General features: G+C 44.0%; 1 protein-coding gene across 2 annotated transcripts in view; it reads right to left on the minus strand.

Moving 5' to 3' along the window:
- The window catches only part of FAM81A (family with sequence similarity 81 member A), a 106,622-nt gene extending 88,076 nt beyond the window's left edge, over nucleotides 1-18,546 (minus strand). For both annotated transcript variants that reach the window (XM_066343159.1, XM_066343160.1), the window contains exon 1: nucleotides 18,387-18,546. The gene's annotated coding sequence lies outside the window, so the exon portion shown is untranslated. The remainder of the gene's footprint in view (nucleotides 1-18,386) is intronic.
- Between the last annotated feature and the right edge of the window lie 290 nt (nucleotides 18,547-18,836).

Here is an 18,836-nt window from a genome sequence, read left to right on the forward strand (position 1 = left end):
TCCCCTACCAAACTATATTCTCCTTAAGGGTACCTTTCGCATATGAATAGACTTAAAGCTGACCTAGAAGGCCCCACACATATGTGTAAGAGCATGACTAGTGTTCCAGGATCACACACTGCAACAATAAAGGCACTAGAGAATATGATTTAGTTAAAAAGTTTGGTTCTTTACTGAGACTGTACACCCAACATTTTTACTGAATATAATATCCGTGCATGAAAGGAGACTTTTGAAATCCCCTTTCATCCACCTGGAAAGATCCTGCCTGAGCTACAGAAGCCCAGCCACACCATCTTTCTGACCAAGGTGGCTACCCACCACTCACTGTCAGAGCTTGCTTTTCAATAACAAATCTTCCTATTACCAAGAACTAATCATTCTCCATGTCAGGAAGTGCCACACGGCAGGAGTTCCCAACCTACACTCACATCTGTTCAGAATTGGTGCCCTTTTATCATGAATTGTGTGTGTGTGTGTGTGTGTGTGTGTGTGTGTGTGTGTGTGTGTGTGTGACAGAGATATATATAGAGAGAGAGACAAGAGAGAAGGACAGATAGGGACAGACAGACAGGAAAGAAATGAAAAACATCAATTATTCATTGTGGCACCTTAGTTGTTCATTGATTGCTTTCTCATATGTGCCTTGACCAACTGGCTACAGCAGAGTGAGTGACCCCTTGCTCAAGCCAGCAACTTTGGGCTCAAGCCAACGATCTTGGGCTTCAAGCCAGCGACCTTTAGGCTCAAACCAGCAACCATGGGGTCATGTCTATGATCCCACACTCAAGTCAGTGACCCTGAGCTCAAGCTGGATGAGCCCACGCTCAAGCCAGCAACCTTGGGGTTTCAAACCTGAGTCCTCTGCATCCCAGTCCAATGCTCTATGCACCACGTCACTGTCTGGTCAGGCCCTTTTTTTCATAAATTTTTATCTGTTAAGTCATTTGGTTGGTTAGTATCATGATTCTCAGCCAGAACAATTGGAAGTTTATGAAAAATGAGTAAAAATTAAGCATAAATAAGTCACTGAATTAAATGGCTTCTCAAAGATCATTTCCAGATCTTCTCATTGCCCACTCTGGTCTGAGTCATCAGCTCAGGCAAATTCACAAATCTAATCTCTAGCTGTGGGTCTACAACATTATTAGACAGGTCTGGGTTGTATACTATTTTGATTGTGCCACTTTTTTACTGTTATAACATCAATCTCCAGTTTATAAATTTAAAAACTGGGGGATATTAGGGGAAGGGACAGGTAGGTAAAGCAGGAGAAAAAAAAATGGAAATAAAATAAGAAAAAGTAAAATCATAATTGCTCCAAATATACAATATATCAATAGAATTTAAGGAAAATGCTATTATCTAAACCAAAGCACTTATTTGTGATTATGAGGGTTCAGAGATATAGATATGAATATATTTTAATGACAAAAGGAGACCTTAATACCAGTCAACTATTATCTTTTATAAGTAAAATGACACTGGGTAGAAATACCTATAGAATCATTTTAATGTAAATAATACTTGAACTTAGTAAATTTAAATGCCAGTTATGACTAAAAAATTAAATACCAAATTAATTTTTCCATTGACTATTAAAAATACGGCACTGATGTGTTCTGCTGAGTAGAAGAATATAAGGAAAAAAAAGGCAAAGCATTTATGAATAAAGTGGTTGTAATTTGGTAGTGGGGGAAGAAAATCCTATTTCCTTGTGGTTAAAAATAGAGTGAAAGGATAGAAGGGCGGAGAACAGCTGAAGGTTTGTCTAGAAAGGCAGGTGGGAGTCCTCCTCCAGCTTACCTCTCACACCCTGCTCAGGCCTGCGGGCCTCGTCCTGGGGCAGTGAGAGGTGATCAGAGCACTGGGAGACCCAGGGGTGATGGAAGGTGAGCTGCCCGAGTGCCCGGTGCAGGCGGAGGCCAGTAGCGGTGAGAGGTGGTAGCACAGACAGGATTCACCGGCAGAGGGATGGCAGAGGGGCTGGGGAGGAGGCAGGGCTGAGGGGTCTCCTGGCACGTCCTCACTTCTCTCTCCCCAACTCTCTCCTGGCTCTCCGCCCTCACCTCCCTTTACCTCCACTCTGGTTTTCTTTTTCTCTTCTCACCACTAATGACTCTCCATTCATTTTCCTTTGCCCTTTTCCTTTCCTTAAATTCTCATTTTCATTGTCCTCTGCTGTTTCCGCTTTCCCTCCTTCTCTCTCTCTCTTTTCACAACTACAGTCCAACATACGATTCTATCTTGGAAAACACAGGTGGTGGGTTCAGAAAGGCACTAACGGGAATCCTGTGTAATCCTAGCAAGCTGGCTTTAGTTGGTTTGGGTTGGGGACCACATAAATAATAGCTGCTCACCCTCATGGAGTGTTTGCCTTACCATTAGGGCTCATGGGGCCCATTTACATGCATTCACTGAATTCATCCTCACAATTGTTTGTGAAGGGAGTACTCTTATGATCTTCATTTAACCAGAGGAAACTGGGACTTAGAAATGTTCAACTGGCCCAATATCATGTGGACAAGAAGGAACATCATCAGGCACTACTGTTGGGCAAATGAGTTTGTAAAATTTGTATTTTTTGAGTTTGCTCACTTTTAGTGTTAAAAAGTGGCGCTGGACAGCCCAGGTATGTGATCTGTGAAATTGCAAATTACTTTCTGCTTGGGAAGAGCCATTGTCTTACTAATGTTTGCTGGAGGAGAGGTTTTCACACCAGAAAGCATTGAAAAGAGAAGGGAGAAAGCCATGTTTTTGCAGAGTTTGTGCAGAGTAAGAACAGAGAGTCTGAAGATGGGAACCAGTGCAGATGGGAACCAGAGGTGCGGGGCTTCTGCAAGCTCCGCTGAGACTGGCGGGGCCTTTGATTATAGGAGAAACCGGAGGAGATCCTCCTGGTTGTGGAACTGGATAATGTGTCAGTAGCTTTGTGAGCTCTGACTGAATGAAGAGGGAAGTATTTTCCCTGTGTGTTGCTCATCAGCCAGTGCGAGACTTTAATAAAGGAATGGTCCGCCATTTTTTTGGCTCCACTGTTTCTTTACTGTCTGTCTGAATTCAGTGAGAACCTGCATTGAATGGCCACAACAGCCGCGACTACTGGCCATACAATTACCCACAGGGAAGCTATGGGGTAGCCAGACAGTGTCTGGCATTAGGGCACTGGCTTGCTTCCCATAAGAGCTGGTTCCTTTCCCTTCCTTGGTTAATATCCCTTCATCATACCTAATGATAGAAAATATATCTACTTTTAACAATAAAACCTTATATAAAAGGTTCAGCAAATAGTATTCATTTGTCTAAAGAGCTATTATGTTGCTTGCTGTGTGGGATTAGTGGGGAAATTATTAGGTACTTGCTATAATCCTTTCATTTGGCCAGTGCTGTTTCTCCTGGCCTCACTGTGCGCTGAGGTTACAGCCGGACTGAAGCATTGCTATTGTCACTTGTATTTGTGAAACCAGAGTAGAAAACAAAAAATGCCTTATAACATATTTTATACAAAGAAATTTGGAATATTTTAAGAAACTCCTTTTATTTAATTATTTATTTTTAGATTTTTATTTGTTCATTTTTAGAAAGAGAGGAGAGAGAGCAAAAGAGAGAGACAGAGAGAAGGGGGGAGGAGCAGGAAGCATCAACTCCCATATGTGCCTTGACCAGACAAGCCCAGGGTTTTGAACTGGTGACCTCAGCATTCCAGGTCGACACTTTATCCACTGTGCCGCCACAGGTCAGGCCAAGAAACCCCTTTTATTAAACTGAAAAATGCTTTTTGTGACCAGTAAAGTATTATCATATTAAATTTTAGGCTCTATGTAAAAGTATAAAAAATAAAGTAAAAATCACCATTCAGAAATTGCTGATGTTTATATCGATTTATATTTTTTAAGACCTCTCTTCAGGAGACATACAATTTTCTTTTTCTTTTTAAAGAGTTTATTTTATTATTATTATTATTATTATTTAGAAAAGGGAGAGAGAAACAGAGAAAGACGGAGGGGGAGGAGCAGGAAGTACCAACTCATAGTTGCTTCTTGTATGCGACTTGACCAGGAAAGCCTGGGGCTCCAAACCTGCGACCTCAGCATTCCAGGTGACGCTTTATCCACTGCACCACCACAGGTCAGGCATCTTCCCTTTTCTATTTAAGCATAGTTAGTACACAATATTATATTAGTTATGTTAGTTTCAGATGTATGACATTTTTACACCTTACAATGTGATCACCCCACTAATTCTAATCATCATGTTACTATGCAAACTAATGACAATGTTGTTGACTACATTCCCCTTCACCTTTCCATCCATCACCCTACCCGCTTATAATTTCATTTTGAAAAAAATGTATATACCCTAAATTTCTTAATTGACACTATATTTAGTGAACATCTTACTACGTGATTATTACATTCCATCACATCACATTTTTAATGCCTGCATAATATTCCAATGAATGGTAATACCATAATTGTTAGGCAGCCCCTTACTGACAGACATTTAGACTGAAATACTATTTATAATCATGGTTTAGTTCAACTTCTTGCTCTCTTATTTTCTTTTCCTTTGTCCTGTGAAATGACACAGGTAGTATAGAAAAGTCAGTGGGGCAGACGGAGAGACTCTCTGACAATGAAATCTATAGAATCAGAAAAGAAGGAAAAAGGGGATCTGTAAGAACGATCCAAGGTACTGCTGGGACTCACACCTAAAACAAGGCAGTCAGCACTCTTGTGATTCCTGGTTCAATGTCAGTCTCTGGCTCTATACAGTGAGTTCCAATGAGGAGCTTTATTGCCACAGCTGTATCCCAAACACCTGGCAAATAGTAGCTGATCAATAAATGTTTGCTGGTAGGTAAAGAATCAACCTGGGACCTCAGCTTTGAAACCCTGAGGTCACCAGCTTGAGTGCAGGTTCATTCAGCTTTAGCATAGGGTCACCAACTTTAGTATGGGACCATAGACACAACCCCATGGTTGCTAACTTGAGCCCAATGGGCACTGGCTTAAAGCCCATGGTCACTAGCTTGAGCAAGAGCCACTGGCTCAGCTAGAACTCTCCAGTCAAGACACATCTGAGGCCCTGGCCGGTTGGCTCAGCGGTAGAGCGTCGGTCTGGCGTGCGGGGGACCCAGGTTCGATTCCCGGCCAGGGCACATAGGAGAAGCGCCCATTTGCTTCTCCACCCCCCCTTCCTCTCTGTCTCTCTCTTCCCCTCCCGCAGCCAAGGCTCCATTGGAGCAAAGATGGCCCGGGCGCTGGGGATGGCTCCTTGGCCTCTGCCCCAGGTGCTGGAGTGGCTCTGGTCGCGGCAGAGTGACGCCCCGGAGGGGCAGAGCATCGCCCCCTGGTGGGCAGAGCGTCGCCCCCTGGTGGGCGTGCTGGGTGGATCCCGGTCGGGCGCATGCGGGAGTCTGTCTGACTGTCTCTCCCCGTTTCCAGCTTCAGAAAAATACAAAAAAAAAAAAAAAAAAAAAAAAAAAAAAAAGATACATCTGAGAAGCAATCAATGAACAACTAAAGTACTGCAGCTACAAGTTGGTGCCTTTCATGTCTCTCTCCCTTACTGTCTCTCTCTCTCTTGCAAAAATAAATTAAAAATAATAAATGTTTGCTGGATGAATAAATCTTAAGGATAGATAGATGACTGAAATGAAGTCATTTCGTATGCTGAATTTAATTAATTGAATTCTGACTGGAGAACAGAAATGTGCAATCAGAAAGGGGGATGGTATATACAGCATGTCTAGTAAAAGCAGGGTTTGAAGAGATGAAATTTGTCAGTGTTTCCAAGAACCTAAGAATCCAGGGCAACAGGAAGAGTTCTATAACAGAGAGTGATGATTAAGCTCTCATGGTGCAATGACATTACCCACTATGATAATTCGACTCACAACTCTTGTCCTGAGCCTACACTCACCAAGCACATCATTAGGCTTCCCATGTGGATTCACATAAGAATGAAATATGCAGGAATCAGCAAACTCAAGTCCCAGTCTATCATCAGCTACTTTTCTCATTGTGAATTAACAATTGAAATTACACTTCTGATGGGAACCAGGCTCGAGTAAGTCAGCCTCCTCAAATATGATCATCTCTGACAGTCCTAATAGTGATACATACTGCGATGCTCACAGCATCGTATCTGCTGTGAGGAGACAGACTCTTATGTAAGACGGCCCCTATGATCTCCCCCTTCTGGAGTGTACTCGTTGTGTGATCCTCTCTCCTTGAGTTAGGTGTGACCTGTGACTTACTCTTGACCAACAGAATACAGCAGAGAGCAGCCAAATGGCAGTCATCGGTACTCAGGGGGCAGCTGTAGTCAGCTGGCATTCTGACAGCCAGTCATATAGGGTCTCGTTCTGCTTACTAGGAATATTTTTAATTTATTTTTAATTATTTTATAATCTTGATTTTACATCATTTAATAGCTTTCTAAATGCCTAGCTTAGAAAAACATCTCAAAAGAATATTGAAGACAGAATAAAAACATTCACAACTCATTTATTTAGAGTGGCTCTGTTTTTGCCAAGGGAAGCAAATTACAAAATAAATCTAATTTGTCACAAGCGATACCATTTCATCCCATCAGGATGGCAAAAATGAAGAGTTGGCAAAAAGACCACATATTGACGGGAACATGTGTGGAACAACGGGAACACCAGGTGGGAATGTGAACGGCACCACCACGCTAAAAAGCAACCTTCAATATTTAGAAAAGCAGAAGGTGCATAAACCCATGGTAATTCCAGTGCTAATAAACACCACCACCCCCCAAATTTCTCAAACGTGTTCATAAGGAGACACTTACAAGAATACTTAAGGCAACATTGGTTTTTTTTTGGGGGGGGGGTTATTTATTCATTTTAGAGAGGAGAGGGAGGGAGAGAGAGAGAGAGAGAGAGAGGAGAAACAGAGAGAGAGAAGGGGGGGGCATCAAGCTGGAAGCATCAACTCCCATATGTGCCTTGACGAGGCAAGCCCAGGGTTTCGAACTGGCGACCTCAGCATTTCCAGGTCGACGCTTTATCCACTGCGCCACCACAGGTCAGGCGGCAACATTGTTTCTAAGAGCAAAAAACGAGGGCAAGGGAGGACTGAGAATCCATCATTAGGCAAATGGATGAATAAATTATGACATATTCATGCAGTGAGAGAACAGTTGTAGAAATAAATAAATCAGAATTACAAGTCCCAATGTGAATGAATCTCACAAATATATTCAGTAAAAACGCAAGCTGAAGAAGGATATGGACACTATGATGACATTTTATAAAGGTTTAAAATGTGCCAATAATATGATAAATCTGTAGCACTTGAAGATGAATGTGAAAATGACACACACCAAATGAGGGTCCAATTTATCTTTGAGTGGGAGATAGGGGATCACACAAAGGAATACAAGGGGCTTCGATTAAATGTATGTTTTAGTTCTTCAATTTTTCATTATGTAATTAATAAAGAAAGAGAAAAAATTGCTTCTTTCTGCCCCCACTTAAAAAAAAATTATGTAAAGACCATGAGCTCAAAGGAGGTCAGTCACATTGTTAGTGCCTCCAGGGCATGCAACAAAACTCAATCTTGCTCGATACACTCTGGGGACCATGAAATTAGAATTACAGGGTAACAGTAACTAACCTTCATCAAATCTTCACCCTGAAAGTATTTTATCCGTATTTACTACATAATCTTATCTAGATGTTAATATTTCTATAAATGGCTATTGGTTAAATGTCCAACAATAAAAGAGTAGTTAATAAAACATGGCACATCCACTCAAAAGAATATCAATAACTATTTGAAATTAGAGTTACCAAGACTATGAAGTAACACTAAATATTTACATGCTAGCTATAATGTTAAGATTCTTCCAAAAGAACAAGATTTCAAAAGAGGTTTATAGTACTATATAGAACCATAATCAGAACCCGGAAACCAGAGCTCCATGGCACCACAAGTTTGCTGGTGCAAACCTTTTAACTTATAGATGTAAAAGAACCAGGCAAAATTTTAGGTTCCATCTTTGTCATGCCCTCTCCATTTTCTCCTCCTCCTCCCCAAGGTAAGGAGCTCACCAGAACCTAGGCCAACAGAGACAGACGGAGTGGTCAAGGTCAAGACATGAGAACCCTGCACCTCTGTATGCACAGGCTTTCCTTCCTTCTGTCTGACCCACCAGCGGGCCCCTCCTTCTGTGAATGGATGCTTCCCTGTGTGTGTGGCTCTCTTTAATGCTGCTCATTCGACCGCACCCTGTGCCCAAAGTGGCAGAATTGCTCTGTGGTGTGAATAGCTCGTGTCTGGGTAAGTCGTTTGTGTTCATACAAGGAGGAGGAAGAGGGCTGTGCAACTGAGGCCAAGGACTAATTCCAAAGTCAGAGTGTCTAGTTTCATAAGAAGGTCAAAGAAGGATTACTGGTAACAGCTGGAGCTTTCCATAAATTAACCCCAAGACTCAGATTGGGGGAGTGCCAACAAATTATGTGCAAAGGAAATAAGACAGCACAAGTATTAGCACACTTGTCTCCTCAATAGGCAGTTCCTCTCCCTACATCTGGTCAGAATGCATGTTTAGGGATGTAGATAACATTATGGTTGTGAGATGGACCTGGAGGAAACTTGTATAAGTCACTAAATGAAGGCACATGATTAGGCCTTACACAGCCTCCAAACTGCGGGGCACCCTCACACCAAGATGTCCTTCTTTGAACACATTAAGTCAAGGGCAAATGAAGCTTACCTGACACATCCTGACATTTTTTTCAATTGTACATTACTCTAGGAACCCAGCCATCCCTCACCCATTCTGGGGAGAGTGTGGCAAGGGTTCCCACACTAGAAGTACTATTAAAATATTTTTTAAAACAGTGAAAAGACATAAATCAAAATGTAAATAATGGCAACATATGCGTTTTTGTTCTACTTTCCGTAATTTTCAAAATAAAGTACTTTATACAAAAATACTTTAATAAAGTGGGATATTTTCACAATGACAAAAATTTTATAAAAACTTGAATAAAAGAATGAACCACCTGACCGGTGGTGACGCAGTGGAGGAAATGTCAACCTGGGATACTAAGGTCCCAGGTTTGAAACTGCAAGGTCGCCAGCTTGAGCGCAGGGTCACCAGGTTGAGCATGGAATCATCAACATGTCCCATGGTCACTGGTTTGAGCTCAAAGGTCACTGGCTTGAGCCTAAGATCGCTGGTTTGAGCAAGGGGTCACTTTCATCTGGAATCTCCCAGTCAAGGCCCGTATGAGAAACAATCAATGAAATAAGTGCCAACTACAACTTCATACTTCTCATCTCTCTGCCTTCCTGTCTGTCTCTCTCAGAAAGAAAGACAAAAAGAAATGGAAGGGAGGGAGGGAGGGAGGGAGGGAAAGAGGAAAGGAGGGAGGGAGGGAGGGAGGGAGGGAGGGAGGGAGGGAGGGAGGGAAGGAAGGAGGGAGGGAGGGAGGGAGGGAGGGAAGAAAGGAGGGAGGGAGGGAGGGAGGGAAGGGAAAGAAAAAAGAAAGAGAGAAAGAGAGAGAGAGAGAGAAAGAAAGAAAGAAAGAAAGAAAGAAAGAAAGAAAGAAAGAAAGAAAGAAAGAAAGAAAGAAAGAAAGAAAGAAGTCCATTTACAGCTATCAAAACTAAGAGACAAGCCTGATTCTGGGTTTAAAAGATGATATGATCCAGTTAAAATAAGTGTGCTGAGAATTTTTTTTAGTGTGTTTAAAAACACTACCATGTTATGTTAACTACCTTTATGGTGGTAATAATTTCAAAATATACATATACCTATACTAAATCAACATGCTGTATACTTTAAATTTATACAATGTTATATGTCAATTATATCTCAATAAAGCTGGAAAAAATGCTTTAATAAAGCTGGGGGGAAATATATATCATAAAATTTACCATCTTACACATTTAAAGTGTACAGTACAGTAGTGTTAATTATATGTGCATGGTTTTGCAACAGACCTCTAGAACTTTTTCATCTTCCCAAACTGAAACTCTGTATCAGCTGAACGACTGACTCTCAGTTTGCTGTTAATTTTACCCATTCCTTTGAGGCACATAATGAGGCTTGAGCCCGGTATCCTCACTGACACCCTCATCGAAGCCCTGGGGCAGCCAAACATCAGGGACTAAGCTCCGCAGACAGGCCCAGAGGCTCAGGCTGCCTCAGTGTAAGCCACCAGCACAGCACACCTAAAGCCTGAGGTTCCAAGGTCAGTGTGAATCGCTCTATAGGGTCCCAAAGCAGGTATTTCTAATGCCTTCTGTGAAGGCATTAGACAATGCCTCTTTGCAAGACTTGTCTTTTCCCCCTCCACTCTGTCACATTCACAGAGGGAATTCTGCTGAAGGAAGAAAGGTGAAAGGTGGCTGTATTTCCCACCTATAAAGAAAAAGAAAAAAAAAAGAACTTGAAAAATGCTCCACACCTTTACGGTAGCCTTCCAGACAGCACAGGGATGACTGCACGACTGATGGAATCTGGTAAATGTGCAACATGCATGTGGCCTCTGTGAAGTCCAGACGGAGTCACAAATGAGCTGGAATCACCTGGACCCCTCGAACCCAATGGCCACAGATGTTGTTCGAACCCCCTCTACAGCTTAGGATGATGTTAACGTTTTTAAGAGAACCTCTGCAAAAACAGACGGGTTTTTGTTCCCATCTATTAATAACAGCTATTTTGAAATGCTATTTAAATCTTCTATTGTTATTTGAACTTTTCATGGATTATGCTTACCAACTGAGCTGCTTTGGGACAGCACGAATCATACACCCCATGAACCTATAACCCCTATGTAACCTAGAACAGCATATCTTCACAGACACTCCTCAATATTTGTGCATTTGCTTGTTTTTCTAATTTGGTAAGGCTCATTGTTTTAATTATTAGAGTTGCCCTGCCCAAATGACACGCCGATGGCTGACTCAAGGTCCCCTACAAGTGTGAGCTTGGTGGACTGCTTCAGGCTGCCCTGCACGGGCACTCACACATGCATGCACCCGCATCGAAAGAGAAGTGTCTTAATATCACTGTTAGGGTGTTTTATTATGATCAACAGCTATATTTGGCAATTTTTATTTCCAGCATTAGAGAAGACACATTACCAAATGCTGCAAAGAGAATCTGCCAAATGCAACAGCTAGAACAGAAAAAAATATTATTTAAAGCTGTTGTAAACTACCTACTAAACTACCAACACCCCTAGACGCACCCGGGATCATACAGGGGAAAGGAGGCGTGACTTGGTACACTCATGAAGACAGGCTGCTGATTGTGACTTCTGGGTTCTATCCTATATGAATTTCTAACCAAAAGGCTAAGGATTTGGGCTTGGAGGAAAGACCCAACCTCCCTTCTCTGCCCTTCTTCTCATACACACTAGGAGGGGCTAGACTTTTCTGCTGAACATGGAAGTCTATCAGAGACTCTCATTTGGAGTAACGACTTGAGTTCAGTGCATTAATTTTATAACTATTTGAGAGAGAGCAAGGGAGGCCTCTTGAGCCCTTCCAGAGATAATTAAAAAATGAGGAAAAAAGAAATCTGAAATAAACAAAAGCAAGCTGAAGGCACCAGGGGTTTCTGAATAACATCTTCCCAGTTAAACAATTTTAAGAATTCCGTAATGTGAAAGCAGCCCCCACACATTCTCTCCCACATAAACACGCCTTTTATTTAAACCCCACTCAGCTCGGCAGCAGGATCTCTTGCCTTCACTTCTCTAGCTACTCCATCCAGAGAAGATGTTATCTGCACAAAAACATTCTTACGAGGGAGAAAAGCGGACCACCAGGCAGCAAGGACAGGCATATCCTGAGGAGGAATACTGTCATTCTCACAACCTCAACGACTCACCACCCTCAAAACTGGTTTCCCATCTCAAATGCCAATTTTGCCTGAACAGAGACTGAAAAATTCAGGTCTTTTGATGTCTGCCAGCCAGCACATTCCCAGTAACTTTCCTGTGTACGAGAAAGGTAATTGAATACACCATTTTATTGCCACTGATCACCATGGTTTTTTAAAATACCAAGAACCAGTAAGCCCAGAGACAGTGTGTGTGTGTGTGTGTGTGTGTGTGTGTGTGTGTGTGCGCGCGCGCGCGCGCATGTGTGTGGGGTCTTAACAAAAGACCACCCAGTAATCAAAGCAGTTGTTTTATCTTCCTTTCCTTGCTTTTATGTTAAGAACTCATGGTACATAATCACATCTAATAAGTCAACAAAATAATCAATATAAGGAGAGGGAGGAAAATAGAAGAGTTATTGAGAGGCAGGAACAGGCAAGGAAGAGTGAGTAGAGAAGAGGAGGAAGCGTGGAGGGCGGAGGAGGGCCTGGCGGCTCTGTGGAGCAGGGCCGGCAGACAATGCAGAGGAGAGCAGGTGGCTGCAGGGCCCAGAGAGGGGAGTGAGCTCCTCGCACATTCGGCTGCTCATTTGCAATGTGAAGAAATAGATGGGCCATTTTTAATATACTATGTTAGGTTTCTCTCACTCTTTTTTTAAAATCAAATATGTGCTTTCTTTGTTTTGACACAATTACACAAAGTTAAGATGTCATCAGGGGAAGATCACTTATTCCACTTACGACATGGAAACATACCTTTTAAAGTCACCCATCGTTTTCGCTAAAAGCCTTATTTTGAATGACCATCCTCTCTTCCTCCTTCCTTTGGAGGAAAGCATGGGTCTCACACCCACCTTCGTGTACCAGGTGCTAGCAGATAACTCCGTGGTCATCCTGTGCATTCACTCAATGATTTGAATCAAGTAATTTAGTCCAGTTAACAAATATTCATTGAGCTTCTACAGGGTGGAACAATCCAATAGGGAAATAAAACAGGCTACAATGCAAGCCTGGGGATTGGAGAAGCTGGCGCCTGCCACACGAGTGGTAGAAACCAGGCGCTGCCTCTGGACGGAAGTCAGGTTCAGTTGAATGGGGCCATCAGGAAAAGCATTTGAGAAGCAGGTGTCTGAGCTGGATATTCAAAGGGGGGAGCTTAGGTACTTGCCGGGTAGATGAGAAAGCGTGGAGGGAAGACGAAACAGAGGAAGTACTGACTCGTGAAAATGCCTGGGTACACGGGTTCCTGCTGGTGCACAGTGAAAGACAGAAGTTGGGACAGTCACTAGGATCGTGCTCAGAGCCCGTGACTCCACAACAGTTAGAGACAGTAAGACTGGAAAAGAAGCGACATTTTGAAGGCGATTGTGTGAGAGGCACCACACCTCAACATGCAGTGACCAACTGGATGTGGGAGTGTGAAGAAGAGGAGAAAAGTCAGAATAACCCAAGTGATCGAGAGCAGGTTACAGAGAGAAGAACGCCAGCTCGAAAATCATGAAGGATGCACTGAGATGGACGCGGTACCTCCCCGGTTAGATGCCTCCCTAATAATGGATCCAGCATAAGAAAACACCAGAAAAAACCCAGGCTGAAGGGTACTCTACAAAATAACCTACCTGTACCCTTCTAAAGTGTCATGGTCATGGAAGACAAACAGCGACTGAGGAACCCACTAGACGACAGGAAACTAAAGAGGCACGACAATCAATACGGCACAGGATCTTGGATTGCATCCGGACCAAGGAGAGACCATCTAGAAAAATATTTATCCCCCTTTGCTATAAAAGGCATTATTGTGGCTATCAGTGACACTTGAGTAAAGTCTGTACATTAGATAACGGTACAGAATCAATGTCCATTTCTCGATTTTGGATGCTTCTTATGCAAGAAAATGTCCTTGTTTTTTTAGGACATAGACAGTGAAGTATTTGAAGTGGGAAGGTAAAGGGGATCATGTCCACAGCTAATTCTGAAATGGTTCAAGAAAAATTACAAGCACATGCACGTGTCCATATATGTATGCACGTGTGCATGCGTGCGTGTGAAGAGAGAGAATGTGACAGAGTTAGAAGGACAAAGCAAGTGTGGTAAAATAGTTAATACTTGTAGAATTTGGACAAAAGGTATATGGGAATCATTTTAATTATTCTTGGCACTTCTCTGCAAATCAGAATTATTTCAAAATAAAAAGTTTTAAAAGGAAAAATGATTCAGGAAGCTAGGAAAGGGGAGCTGTTTAGAGACAAAACAGTCTGGCTCCTGGGTGTCAGACTCCGAATGGAATCTGGGAGAGGGCAGAGCCAGGTATGGAGATTTGGAGGCACCTGGGAGCCAGGCAAAACTGGGTAAAAGCAGGGCTCTGAGGTCACACGTATTGCTAGAACTCCGTCCCCAGGTCTGCTCCTTCACAACTGGTGACTTACTTAAGTTGTTCTCATTTCTCTTGGCCTCAATTTCTTCACCTACATAACAGCAATGATGAGGCTGTCTCTCTGCCTCACAGAATGGGAGTGAGGATTAAAGGACATAATACAAGTGAGAACCACAGTGCCCGGTATGGCACCAGGTAACTAAGTGTCCATTAGCAACCAATGTTGGCTGAGAGGAAAGGAAGTGAGAAGGGGCCCCCAAGAGCCTGACAGGGGAAGCTCAGTTGGTTAGAGTGTCATCCTGATAACCCAGGGTTGCAGGTTCAATCACTAGTCAGGGCACATACAGGAATCAACCAATGAATGCATAAATAAGTAAAATAACAAACTAATTTTTCTCCCTCTTTCTCTCTCTTTCAAATCAATAAATTTAAAAAAGAAAAGAAAAAGACTTTCAGAATCCCACATAATCTCACATTCAGAAGTCAGAAGAATGAAGAAGATAAATGAGGTGTGAGTTGCATCTGGAAAACCAGAGCCAAGAAAAAGGCTCGGGAGGAAGGTGACTGCGGGCAGCAGACAAGAGGGCCAAAATCCAGCTGGGGAGAGGCCTCAGCTCTGCACCAGGACCCCTCCATGGGAGCCCTATAAGAAAGCAGTTTCAACAGAGAGGGGAGGGGAAGGCCAGAGAAACGAGTGGGCAGTCGACGAGAGGAGACCTGAGGACAATTCACACAGTGGCAGAGTACAGAACGGAGCTGCCCCATACAGGAGCCCTCAGCCCTGTGTGACTATTTAAACTGAGTCTGAATTAATTTAAAATTGACAAAAATTAGAAATTCAGTTCTTCGGTCACACTTAGCCACATTTCACGTGCTTGGTAGTCCTATGGGGGCTAGTGACTCCCATACTGGACCGAGGTGACCTAAAATATTTGCATCCTTACCGAAAGCTCTGTTGGACAGAGCTGGGACTCTAGCACGATTTCTTTCATTGTGAGAATGATGACTGAAATACTTGGTGGGGGAGGGTTGGGGCCTGGTGAGAAGGGACCAAAGGAACCGAAAAAGGGGAGTAACAAATGGAAGCAAGTCTCCAAAAGAGGCAAGAAGGAAGGGAAGAGCCCAGAGATTGGACAGTGTGGAGTGTATGTGCGTTAATTTGGGGGAGGGGAGTGAGAGACGCTGTTCTTAGACATAGAAAATAAAGGAGGACAAAAATGGGCAAAGGAAACTGTTTGGGGTGGTGAGGAGGGTACACTGGGAGCTAACACTGAGGTAGATAGAGGGGCCACACTGGGAAGTGGACATCCTTAATCTTCTCAATGAAAAAGGCTCTCTCCTGAAAGGACACTGACTAAAAGGAGAACGAATGGAAAAGTCTGGCATAACCTCTAAAAGAATGCAGCCTGGAGTTAATTTTTAAAAGTGATTTTTTTTTTTTTTACATAGAAAAACAAGACCCAGGTAAAATTAGAGTAGATAGAGCCAGCATATATTTTGAATGGAATCAGTTTGAACATTTTTGTGACTTTCTTCTAGATAACTTGGCAGGCTGAGAGAAGAAAAAGCAGATAATGAGGGTGATTTTGGATCAAGGACTGGAATATGAGAAGTCCAACGTGTTAGGACAAAAGATTCTGGGATTGCAGACAGCACTGGAATGGCTGGCAACATATGAGCTCCAAGTGGAGAAATGGAGCCACAAAAGTGAGTGAACGGCGAGCAATTAAAGGACCCGAGTCTCCAGTGATGGTTGAAACTTGGTGCAGTAGGTGGGGAAACGCAGCAACAGCCTGAAGTCCAAGTTGAAGTCCAGATCTTAATGGTAGGAAAATTCCCAAGACTGAACAAGATGTAAGTGATTGAAGCGGAAATGAAAGCCATGGAAATTGATGTTGAGGACCTTAAGGAACTTCAAGCTCAATGAATTAATAGGGCCTCAATATATACCCTGAAGTCAGTGGCAAGAGACAAGGCGGAAAAGAGAACCAAGTGAGTTGCTCACGTTTGTTACTTTTTTGTAGCATCAAGTGAAGTGATTCCCAAACCTGGGTGTATGTACATCAGAGTCACCCAGGGAACTGTCTTCCTCCTTTCTGGATTTGTTTTTAAAATAAGGATTCATAGATAGGCCTTGCCTACTCTGATGATTCTAATTTGGTGTTTTTGGGTGAGTCTAAAGAGCCACGTTTTTCAAAATGCTCCCGGTAATTCTGAGGAGCCACCAGGTTTGGCAAGCACTGATCCAGAAGACAAGAAGGATGGCGTGGAGCGCAGACAGCATGATCTTCTAAAGAGAAGACTTTGTTAGTGACGGGCTCACAGTTTGGATGGAGGTAACACTGAGAAGCAGGGGGAAGCCCCATCCGTGCTCCAGTGAGATGAGAGAGGGCCCTTGTGCTCAGGGAGGGACAGGAGATGGGCCCAGCCTCAGAAAAATGAAAATATAGGAGAGGAGTATGGCTGCAGGATGTAAGAAACAAGTGGCTGAAAGGCAGGTTGAAGGCACACAGGCTGGTAGCCTACAGACAAAGGCAGAATAATAGTTCATGAGGGTTCCTAGTGTAATAAAGTGCGATTCATTAAGGGTTTGCAGGTTTAGTGGTTGAATTCCTGGGCAGTAAGAATTTTTCTATTTGGATGCCATCAGATTTCTAACATGTAATCCATTAAAGATTATTAAATCCTCAAATAAACAAGTTTGCAGAAGCTTACTCATTAACACTGAAAATATTGTCTTCTCAACCCGCACTTCTATACAGATGAAATCAGACTGGAATGAACATCAAACATAGCCTCAGAGCAGCCAGACAGAAGGGGCAACCCCAGGGCCGTGAGAGGGACCTTGGAAAAGGGAAGTGTGTAAACTGAGAATATAGAAAGGAGCCTTTCTTTTTAGCACCAGCCAATGCTAAAAATAGAAGAGGTGTCACAACCTACTGGCTCTCAGAAGCACCCTTCAAACACACACACACACACACACCATGTCAGGGCCCTAAATGCCAAGACATGTGAAAATCCTAGGGATGGTTTTCAATAAAGAATATATTTACTTTCACAAACCCAACTCTTACTGAAGAGCAAGCAAGCTGCAAATATTTGCCCCTGCTTCTGAGCGAGCTGCACTTCTGTGGATTCTAATCATTCTAGCATTATTTCTGGTTAGTTCTATGAAATAATTCCTAACACTGACATACACAGAAAATAAGATGAGGGCGTGATCGCAGCCGGGTGCTCCCGCACAACACACACACACACACACACACACACACACACACGCACACACACGCGCACACACGCACACACACGCACGCACACACACACACAAAACCTCATGCATATTGAAAAAAATGACTCAATTTGCTGCTGCCTGCCACTATTGGGTTTGATTTTACCTGTTCAAATACAAAGTTTCCTATTAGATTAACTACGGGAAAGAACTCAGGAGTATTAACCCTGATTTTGTTCATGACTTTAGAGTACTCTAGGGGTTTTAACCTGGGCATCTTAAGAAGCCACTCTCTGGACCACCCACTGCATTCTCTCCATAATCTTCCATAAGACTATAACATTTCTTGCCACTTGAGAGCCAGTTAATGGAAACCCTAGTAGAATATGCATGGTAAAGCCTTGCATATGCTGTACCTGCAAAGCCAGTACTTTGGGGCCCTTTGTCTTCTCACACTACAATGGCACAAACAGCACTGTGTAACTGCAAAGAACCCAAGACTCTCCTTTTAACGACGGTGGAGAGGAGTGTGGGGGAGCTTGACCTGTCCAAGGTCACTCACTCTGAGTAGTGGGACGGCTGACTTACCACTACCTCCGAGGCAATCTATGCACCACTCCAGTCTCTCCAAACAGACCCTCGGGGGTTCTGTTGGTTTGCTAGCATGCAACCTCTCCTCAGCCCCCGCAAAAATGCAATGCCCGTTGCACTCTGTGCCCAACTTCATTTCTGCGCGTCAGCATGCAGTTAAACCCGCTCGCCAGCAGCATGTCACATGGGCCACGCGCGTCTCTCTGTGTCCCCCAAGCCTATCTCCCCGGGGGTTGCCCCAAGGTCATCGACAGTCCCAGGAAGCTTTCACCGCCGAGTACTGCAGGGTGCCCAGTCAGGGGCCCGGGGCGCGGGACTCACCCTCGCGGTGGGGCGGGCGCGTCGCGGCTCCCCAGGTCCTCGCGGGCGCGGCTGGGTGCGGTGGCCGCTGGTGCGGGCTGTGCGGGGAGCCCGGCTGCGGGCCCGCGCCGCGGGGAGTGCCGTCCAATCAGCGCGCGCCTGCCGCCTGGCCCGGCGCGCGGCCCGGCCGAGTTCGCGGCTCCCGGGGGGCGCGAGCAGCAGCGCGCAGCCCGAGCCGTTTCCGGGCGCGTTGCCTGGACGCGGTTGCCGTGGCAGCCCGAGCTGGAGGCTTTCCCCGCGCACCAGCGCCCAGCCCCGCGGCGCCGCCCCTCCTCCTTCTGCGCTCCCACACCCAAAATAGCCTCTCGCCGTCGCTGTTGTTTCCCACTGCGCTCTCAGCACAGCGGCCCGGAGTTGGCGGGCGGGGATTTCGCTTATTGGAAAATAAATCCTGTTGTAGAGCTGGTTGAC

Source organism: Saccopteryx leptura, chromosome 6, assembly GCF_036850995.1.
Source record: "Saccopteryx leptura isolate mSacLep1 chromosome 6, mSacLep1_pri_phased_curated, whole genome shotgun sequence".
Lineage (NCBI taxonomy): Eukaryota > Metazoa > Chordata > Mammalia > Chiroptera > Emballonuridae > Saccopteryx > Saccopteryx leptura.